The sequence below is a fragment of the Phyllostomus hastatus genome, unplaced genomic scaffold (genome assembly GCF_019186645.2).
Source record: "Phyllostomus hastatus isolate PE091 unplaced genomic scaffold, TTU_PhHast_1.1 phas_contig_312, whole genome shotgun sequence".
Classification (NCBI taxonomy): domain Eukaryota; kingdom Metazoa; phylum Chordata; class Mammalia; order Chiroptera; family Phyllostomidae; genus Phyllostomus; species Phyllostomus hastatus.
Genome location: NW_025333849.1, coordinates 3,904,229 through 3,914,080, shown reverse-complemented (window position 1 = coordinate 3,914,080; position 9,852 = coordinate 3,904,229). Strand labels below are relative to the sequence as shown.

The window sequence follows — 9,852 nt, the reverse complement described above, 5'->3', positions numbered from 1 at the left end:
CTATTCCATCAAATCTTTTTTATAGTGTAACATATGCTGGTTGAGTTTATTAATCAGAACAAAGTAGGATCAAGTAGGGAGAAGATCATAGAGGAAAATATCTTTTTCAAGTTGATGGGGTTAAAATAAGTGATTATTCTTTAGTCTTTTGAATTAAAGGGGGCTCAGGGTGGCCAGAAAGTCTGAAAACATGGAAAATGCCCATAATAAGTAGTTATTACTACAACATGTTGAATGTGTTGTTCTATAGCACTTCATAGTTTGATAAGCTGTGCAAAGTTTTAATGAACAATGTGCTTTATAATAACATTCCCATCAATCACTGCACATTTACCTATCATACATTGCCTCAGATAATTTGTACATCTAATTTTCATGGAATAAACTTGCACATTTTCCCATGAATAAGAAAAAAAGGTGGATCCATGGACATGGACAGCAGTGTAGTGATTGAGGTGGGTGGAGGTGGAAGAGGTTATAGGAGGGATAAATAGTAATGAAAAAAATTAAATTTTTTAAAAAAGGAAAGAAAACAAGAAGAGTCAATCTATTTAAAAGATATTAATATTTCCAGGCTTTATGTTCATTTTAATTTTATTTTTAATAAGATGTACCTAGTGCAAACTGTACAATTTTTACCATTTATATATGAACAAAAGTAGGTATCAAAAATTAGAGAAAATGCAAACAAATATGCTTTATGTATTTTTTAATTTATATCAAAACATTTGCTAAAAACTTTTAATCTATGGACAAAAGAATCTCTACATGATTAGGGATATATTACAAATTTTTATTGAAAATAAAATTTTATTTAAAACAAATTTCACATTGATTTCAATAAAATGGGTACTGTAGAACACAGTGTGGGGGGAGGCAATTATGTGATGATTTCTTAATACTCCAAGGGGTAGAGATCATTTCCAAAGTCACTGTCTACACTATTAATCCTAAGAGTGACTCCCCTTGATAGGTTACAATATTATCTTCAGTTTCATACACTTATAACAAAATCCAACAAAAAAATTTCCCGTTTCCCAGATACATATAGCTACACTCTCCGTAGTGCTCACATCATGACCCCAGTAGGGAAGGCTCAGATTTCAAATGACACAGGGGTTTCATAGCTGTGGCCACATCTTTAAGGTCAGGCAGATTCATGGCCATTCCTGGAACAGGATCAGTCTATATGATTGTGCCCTTGAACACTTGAATTATTGCATTTCCCAAATGAGCAAAACTGTCCTCCTTGCTCAGGTCTGCCAGCAACCCCCCAGTCTTCACCCAGCTGATGTCCACAGTTCCAGTGACCACAAGAGCCACTTCCCCAGGGATACATACTCCATACCTTCCACAGCCAAGTCATCCCACAAACATGCAAGTGGTACTGATGGAACTTCCATAAAGCTGTAAAATAAGATGAGGTTTTAGGACATGTTAACATCTTTTATAGAAAATATTGGTAACACAATGCTCTGGTTCTAAGTATTTTTGTCTGTTAGCTGGCTCCCTGGATCTGGGGAAATTCAGCAAATTTTAGAATTTCTCATCCTCGTTCACTGTAGTAATGATAGCTGCAGCTCTTCCTTCCTTCTCTTGGTCCAAAAGCTGGAATTGACTCCATGTACTCCCTGTGATCTCACAATCTCTACCATTTGTCTTCACCTCAACTCAACAATCCCTAGTTCAGATATCACTCTTAAACTTCAGGGGGAAGATCACTGCCCTTTTTTATTTCTACCTCAACTTTATATACCTACTGACAGTGTCAATAAATTTATTTTGTAGAATGTAGCCCCTGGATGCCACCTACTAGTTCTGTTATTTGAGCAAGTCATTTGTTGCCTAGATTTATAAAAAAAAAAAATTAAATCTTCACCCAAGGATATGTTTATTGATTTAGAGAGAGGGGAAGAGAGAGAAGGAGAGAGAGAGAAAGGAAAAGAAAGAGAGAGGGAGAGAGAAACATGGAGATGCAAGAGAGAAACATCCATCCATTGCCTCCTGTATGCACCCTAATTGGGGGCTGAACCACAACCTAGACATGTGCCCTGACCAGGAATCAAACCCACAGCCTTTTGGTATATCAGACAACACTCCAATCAACTGGTCTACCCAGCCAGGGCTGAATTCACAAATTTTATGAAAGTATATTTTATAAATGTTCATTGTATAAAATGTTATTTTCTCATTTTATGAAGTTGCTGTTATTTTTTAAATATTGGAACTTATCTCAAATTTGTGTGTGTGTATATATATATATATTTATAATCAGAAAATGTGTTAAGAATTCAGGTGTGGCCCTGACTGCTGTGCCTCACTTTGTTGAGTGTCATCCCACAAAGCAAAAGCAAAAGGTAGTCCATTCGATTCCCAGTCAGGACATGCCTGGGTTTCAGACTAGGCCCCTAATTGCAGTATGTGTGCAAGAGGCAACCAAGTGATATTTCTCTCACACATAGATTTTTTTCCCTTTCTTTCTCCTTCCCTTACCCTATTTCTAAAAATAAATAAATAAAATCTCTAAGAAAGAATTCAGCTGCGAAGATACCAATATTTTTGTTATGTTTTTCACTTTTATACTTATTTTTATATCAAACCTCTATTATTTCACAGCAAAGAAGAGAGCTTTTTCCTTAGAAAACATCAGTCTTAAGGACTTATTAGATTAAAAATTGTTATAGCTGAGGGTCACCTTATTTTTTTGAAGCTATTTTTCATATATTGGTTAAAAAGCCGTATAAGCTTAGGAACAGAAACAAATTAGAATTAAAAGCCAAATCATTAAGATGAAGTTTGTCAGAACAATTTCTGTGTATAGGTGATGACTACTAGGTACTTCAGAGAAACCAGCATGTCAGAATGTCCCCAGAATTTAGAATAGCTAATACCTTACAAGGGCCCTCACAGAGATGCTTTTACCCTGAGAGGTGACCACATTTCACTGGGGCACCAGGGAGAAGATGCAGAGTATTAAATCACATTCAAGCACTTGTTTACCTGGGTGGTGAATTCCTTGATATTTGTGGGCCAGACAACATTTTAAGGGACATTGGTGGAGGAGAGGTATGAGAAGAATGAATTTTCTGAGTGACTTTGCAACCATGAAAGTGTATCCAGTCAAGATGCTAGAAAAATATATTTCCTACAAACTTCCTAGTAGAAAATATCCAACAGTGTATTTTGGGACAAAAACATGTATGTGGAAGAATTTTTCACAAAACAGCAGTGATGGGAGGAAATGATGCATCTGTGCCTGGCTGGTAAAATTATCCTTTCACGACTTTGTTCAGGTCTCCCCAGGTTTTGTATGGCTGTTACCATCCCAGTCCCCAAGCTGTGGCCCTCACTGTCAGGCTCAGGGCAACCCAGTAAACTGTTTGGCTAAAGGCAAATCCTTCCTTCCACTCCTGCCCCCTTGCTGTCCAGATGTTCACACACTGTCATATATAGCTGAGTGGTGTTTATTAACTAACCTTTGTTACACAAAACACAATTCACACACTCTACAGTAATGCCTATCACTGCCTTTTATAATTTCAAGGTAGAAGTAACAAGTGTTAAAATCATCCTTCTTGAATAACAAAGCATGCGATCTTCCACCCAAGAGTGGTCATATTGGTTTGCTAGGGCTGCCATAACAAAATACCACAGACTGAGTGGCTTAAACAATTGAAATATATTTTCCCGCAGTTTTAGAGGCTAGATCAAGATGAAGATGCCTGCAGGTTTAGTTTCTTTGAATTCTCTGTCCTTTGCTTGCAGATGGCCACCTTTTATGTCCTCACATGGTTGGCCTTCAGTCTGTGTGTGTCTGTGTCTTAATCTCCTCCTCTTATAAGAACACCAGTCATATTGGACTAGAGCCTACCTACATGACCTCATTTTACCTTAAGTACCTCTTTTAAGGCTCTGTTTCTAAATACAGTCACATTCTGAGGTCCTGGAATTTAGGACTTCCAACATATGGAATCTGGAAAGGAACACAATGCAGCCATAGTAGCAGTCCAGCTTAGTTTTATAGTGAACTGAAGCTGTTGGAGAGACTTGACTAGAGGTCACAATGACCTAAGAACTAAGCAATGGCAGCTGGTAACTCTACATCACACTGAGAAGCAAAGCCCCTGAGGCTTGGTAGGGCACAGATTCAATTCATCTCAAAGACATAAGGAATTTCCAATCAATCCTCCAATCTGAGGGAGCCTTAAAATCCTAATGTCTTAATCCCCAGTGTAACACACATTCATTGCACTGATCTCATGATAATAATTGTCTTAGAAATGGCTTAAAAGTACAATTTTTATATGAAATGAGTGTAGACTTGCTTATTTGAAACTACCATAATCTGTGCCCTGGCTGGTGTGGCTCAGTAGATTGAATGCTGACCTGTGAACCAAAGGGTCACTGGTCCAATACCCAGTCAAGGTTCATGCCTGGGTTTCAGGTCAGATCCCCAGTATGGGGCACAGAAGAGGCAACCACACAGTGTTTCTCTCCCTCCCTTTCTCTTCTTTCCCTTCCCCTCTCTAAAAGTAAATAAATAAATAAATAAATAAATAAATAAACCAACAAATAATTTTTTAATATAAAAAACATAATCTGAAAACTGTCTACAATCCAAAAAGTAAACATTCTTATATTTTCATTGATTTTCCTTACCCTGCTATAAATTTTCTATTCTATGACCTTCTTCCAATTAATAGGTCACAGTAATCTGATGATGCTGTGCTATGATCTTATAGAGCAGTATCAAAGTAGGTGATAAAAATATTGTTTTGTCAAAAGATTCTATGGAAAACTTTGGGTTAAGCAATGCAATAAGTTAATGTTTTATTTATTTTTTTAGACTAGAAATTGTGGGAGGCTTTATGCTATGTAAGATGGACATATGTGTTATAAAATAGGATGGGGCAAAGTAGGTTTAGAATTGTTCATATGGAAAATAATACAATAATTAATAAATGATAATACAAGAATATACTCTGTGTTTCACATACTCACAACTGTAAACCTACTTTTACCCCACCTTCTATTTCCTAAACCTATTTGAGTTCCAATACTTTGTTTTGTTTTGCTTTGTGGAGAAATCCAAAAAACTTTGGGAAACACTTTTTAAGAGAAACCAGAGGTTTATTAAGCAAGATGGCAAATGCTAAAAATATGCACAGTAAGTATATATACAATGAATACTAAATAAATACACTTTTTAGTCAACATTATTAAAAGAGATCCATCAACTTTTGGTGGCATAAAATGATGCCTTTTCTCCTCAGTAACAAGATGCATGTTATATTTATTCATGGAAACCTTTTAAAAAGTTGTAAGTATTTTTAATTTAATATAATTTGGTATCTTCTTAAGATTACATTTTAATGTAAAAAACACATAAACCTCTTTAGAGAAATTTTCACATTCTGGGGATTAAATCAAATGGCTTAGAGAAAAACTCAGTGCATGTCAGCAGTCATCTCATCACCACTGAAGCTGTCCACATTGTCACTGTCATCCCATTATCACACCACCATTCAGCTGGGTGCTGGAGAAACAGAACTTTGAAAATGTGGCCTTTGTCCCTTATAACTTATAGTCCAGTGCTTCAAAGAATACATTTTTATTTGGTGCCTCCTTGTGTAAGATAGTAATATTGGTACGTTTTCAAGATATACAAATAATAGAAAAGAAACATGTACTAAATATAGTACTTGAATGGTTGTGAGACATTTAAATTTTCAAGAAATAATTCTTGCTCTTTCTGACTATAAGAAAATAAGAAAAAACACTAGTTCATTTTGGATAAGGTAAGCAAAATTTATGAAGTGATAAATCTAACTTGAGAAAGAAAAGAACATAGTACACATCTCTTGGTGTTCTGCTCACAGAAAACATCGTCGAGTTTCCTTGCAATATGCACTTGTCCCTCTCCCCCTGTGTGACTGTCTCTCCCCCCTCCCTACCACACTCCTCTCTCTCTCTCCCCCTCCCTCCTCTCTCTCCCCCTCCCTCCTCTCTCTCCCTCTCTCCCTCTCTCTCTCTCTCTCTCTCTCCCTCCCTCCCTCCCTCCCTCCCTCCCTCCCTCTCTCTCTCTCTCTCTCTCTCTCTCTCTCTCTCTCTCTCTCTCTTCCCCCCAACTAAACCTCCTAGTCAATCCAGTCAATCCAGGGTCATTCCAGTTCCCCTGGCTCATTCACAGAGCTGCCAAAATGATCCCTTAAATGCAAGCCTGATTTAAAACTCCCTACTCAAAATCATATATTAGCATTCCACTTAAGTATAATAAATCCATAGTCTTACCTGTGCCTCAAAGTCCTCCCTTCTCCATGTCTCTCTTGCCTCACCGTTCTTCCCCCTTGATGCAATTCAGATGTAAATGAAAACACAGGTTCAACTGCCTGCCCTAACAAAAGCCAAACTTTTGATACAGGTGCTAATACAAAAGGAAAGAGATTTTTACTCAGGTCCTGCAACCTGGGAGAATGGTGGACTCCCATTTCAAAGACCAACCACCTCCTTCCTGCTCAAGCCCTGGTTCCTGTAGGTGTAGATGGGGAGGCCTTTTTTGACCAAATTATCTTACTAGCTTTTGGTGCACTGGGGCCCTGTCCATTCCTCTTTCTAGCTTTTGGTAAGCTCAGTGTTAAATACATCCCCCTGCTCTATCTTGGCCAATGGGAGAGACTCTCCAGGGCTTTCTGTCTAGGGTAACACAGCCAAATTTGCTTTTCCTCTTAGCTTTTACTCAAACATTACAGGTACATAAAGAACTCTTATAATTTAATAGACAAACAATTCAATTATATTGGGCAAAAAATTTAGTAAGATACTTCACCAAAGAAGATATATGAATTATCAATAAGCACTTGAAAAACAGTTCAGCATCATTGGTCAAAAAAGAAAAATTAAAACAATGAAAATAACATCACAGCCACTAGAATTACTAAAATCTAAAAAACTGATTGCACCAAATGTTAAGGATGTGAAACAACTAGAACTTTCATCAACTGCTGATGAAAATGTAAAATGATGTACTACTTTGGAAAATATTTTGGCAGTGATTTATCATACAACCCAAAAATCTCACTCCTAGGAAGTTATATAACAGTAATAAAGACCTATGTTTATACCAAATTTGTATATGAATGTTCATGGCAATGACTTTATTCATAATTGTCCCAAACTGGAAACAACTCAAATGTTCATCAACAGGTAAATGAATAAATACATTTTAGTATATCCTTATTACATAAAAGGGAATGGAATGTTAATAAACACAACAACATAGTTGAATCTCAAAACATGGTGAATAAGAGAAAAATAGGCACTGAGTATACACTGTAAGATTCTATTTACATAAAATTTGAGAAGAGGAAAATTATAGTCACTCAGAGAAAATCATTGGTTTGCTTTTGTAGTGAGGTGGGGATTTGATCACAAATGGGCCTGAGGCAGCTTTCTGAGTTATAGAAATCTTTTATATATTGATTGTGGTAGTGATTACACAATGAAAAAGCACAAGGTCTTGGTGGCCCTCAGGCTGGGCCCTGCACATCTAGGCAGGACCATGCTGGGAACTAGCCTGGACTGGGCTTTCCCCTGCAGGCCCCTGGACCTGCTCCAGCCTGAATCTTGGAACTAGACATCGGACACCTGGGGTCTCAGCACAGCTTTATCCCTTGTTGGGGAGGGCAGTTTGGACCTAAGGACATGCCCACAGACGTGGCTCTATTTCTGGCCACACTGTTCTACATGGGCTCTAGGATCAATTTATCATTCAGCTGAGAGACACGTATGACCTACCTGTTGCTGCACATACAACCCTGAGAAATGCCTATGTAATGTACAATCTAGGCCCTGTATTCTTGTCACATCCAGCCAGAATGGGCAGGCATGCTCAGGACTCATGGCAGATGAGCTTTTCCAATGTCCTCTTCCCTTTGGAGGACTCATGAACCCCATGTGATAGGGACCATCTGACAGGAACCTTTGGAGGGTAACACTGCTGTTCTGCAATTAAAGATAAGAAAACAGTCATTCTTTTTTATTTAAAGAAAAGTGTACAGAGAGGTAGTTTCCGATACTTTCTTCTCACCCCCAAATTGACTTTCTTGTGTAATTCCTGTCCCTCACTGGAGACCTCTGCCTTGGAGGAATGACCTTGGTGTTTGTATTTGTTGGGCCAGTAAACAAACAACACTTAATGCACCTATATTAAGTTCGTACTTTTCTCTTGTCTCTTTTTTTTAAGTGAGGTCTTTAAAAAACTATCATGATTTCTATTTCTTCAAGAAGAAAACCATTGAATGTTCTTCAAAGAATATTAATTTGCGTCTCTCTAATGGCTAGTGATGTTGAGCAATTTTTCACGTCTTTGGGCCATCTGTGTGTCCTCCTTGGAGAAGTGTCTATTCAGGTCCTTTGCCCATTTTTTAATTGGATTGTCTGTCTTCCACGTGTTGAGTCAAATGAGTTCTTTGTATATTTTGGATTAAGTCCTTGTCCAATTTATTGTTAGCAAAATATGAAAATATGTTCTCCGATAGTTAGTTCCCTTTTCATTTTGATAATGGTTTCTTTAGCCATGCAGAAGCTTTTTAGTTTCATGTAGTCCAATTTGTTTATTTTTTTTTCTTTTATTTCCCTTGCCTTAGGAGATATACCAGGGAAAATATTTCTATGTGACATAGCTGAAATTTTATTGCCTATTTTTTCCTATAGGATTTTTATGGTGTCATGACATACTTAAGTCTTTTATCCATTTTCAGTTTATTTTGGTATATGGTGGAAGTTAGTGGTATACTTTCATTTGTTTTCCCATGTACCAGTTGAGTTGTCCCAATACCATTTATTAGACTATCTTTACTCCATTCCATGCTATTGCCCCCTTTTTCAAATATTAATTGACCATGAAGACATGGGTTTATTTCTGGGCCTTTTATTGTGTTCTGTTGATCTATATGTCTGTTTTTATGCCTGTACCAGACTATTTTGATTACAGTGTCCTTTTAGTATATTTTGATATCAGTATTATGATTCCTCCAGCTTCGTTCTTCTTTATCAAGATTGCTGAGGCTATTTGGAGTCTGTTCCATATTTTTTTGGAGTATTTGTTCTAGATCAGTGAAATATGCCACTGGTATTTTAATAGGAATTGTGTTGAAACCATAGATTGCTTTGGGTAGAATGGACATATTAATGATGTTAATTCTTCCAATCCATGAGCATGTAGTTGTATTCCATTTAGTTGTATCTTCCTTAATTTCTTTCTTCAGGGTTCTATAGTCTTCTGAGTACTAGTCTTTTACCTCCTTCAGTTAATATATTCCTGGGTACTTTTTATTGCTATAGCAAATAGGATTTTTTTTAGTTTCTTTTTCTGATAGTTTATTGTTCTTGTACAAAAATGTCATCAATTTCTAAATATTGTGTTTGTATTTTGCTATTTTGCCAAACTCACTTATTAGGTCAAATAGTTTTTGGTGGAACCTACAGTGATGTGGACCCCAGCTTGTGGGGTCTGTGACATTGTGGATGGGGTAAAGACATTCACACGGACTACAAGCCCTGGGAGGAAAAGGGTGGACGGCTTCACTCTCAATAGGAGTCAAAAGCTGTGGCCTCTGCCATGATAGGCATTAATTTCTTTTTGGGGGCACATTACATGATGGACCTCATTTACTATGCACAGGTTGGCTTTAGGTGGTTACCTTTTACAGAAAACAAAAGAGCTGATGCTGCTAATCACATCGCAGAAGAAAGATATTTGCAAATGAAAAGGGAAAAGTAGTTGAACCCATTACAGTCATCCTTGGAAGGTTTAGCATGGATTTTAGGAAGTTACGTTGCAGTAAATGTTAC

The 9,852-nt window shown here is 37.2% G+C and overlaps 1 long non-coding RNA gene across 1 annotated transcript; it reads right to left on the bottom strand.

The window, feature by feature from the left end:
* Nucleotides 1-1,026: 1,026 nt before the first annotated feature.
* LOC123819454 lies at nt 1,027-7,939 on the bottom strand. Its single transcript, XR_006785812.1, has 3 exons — nt 7,795-7,939; nt 6,292-6,346; nt 1,027-1,407 (listed from the first exon to the last, which is right to left on the bottom strand). It is a non-coding gene; the product is annotated as an uncharacterized LOC123819454 (long non-coding RNA).
* Between the last annotated feature and the right edge of the window lie 1,913 nt (nt 7,940-9,852).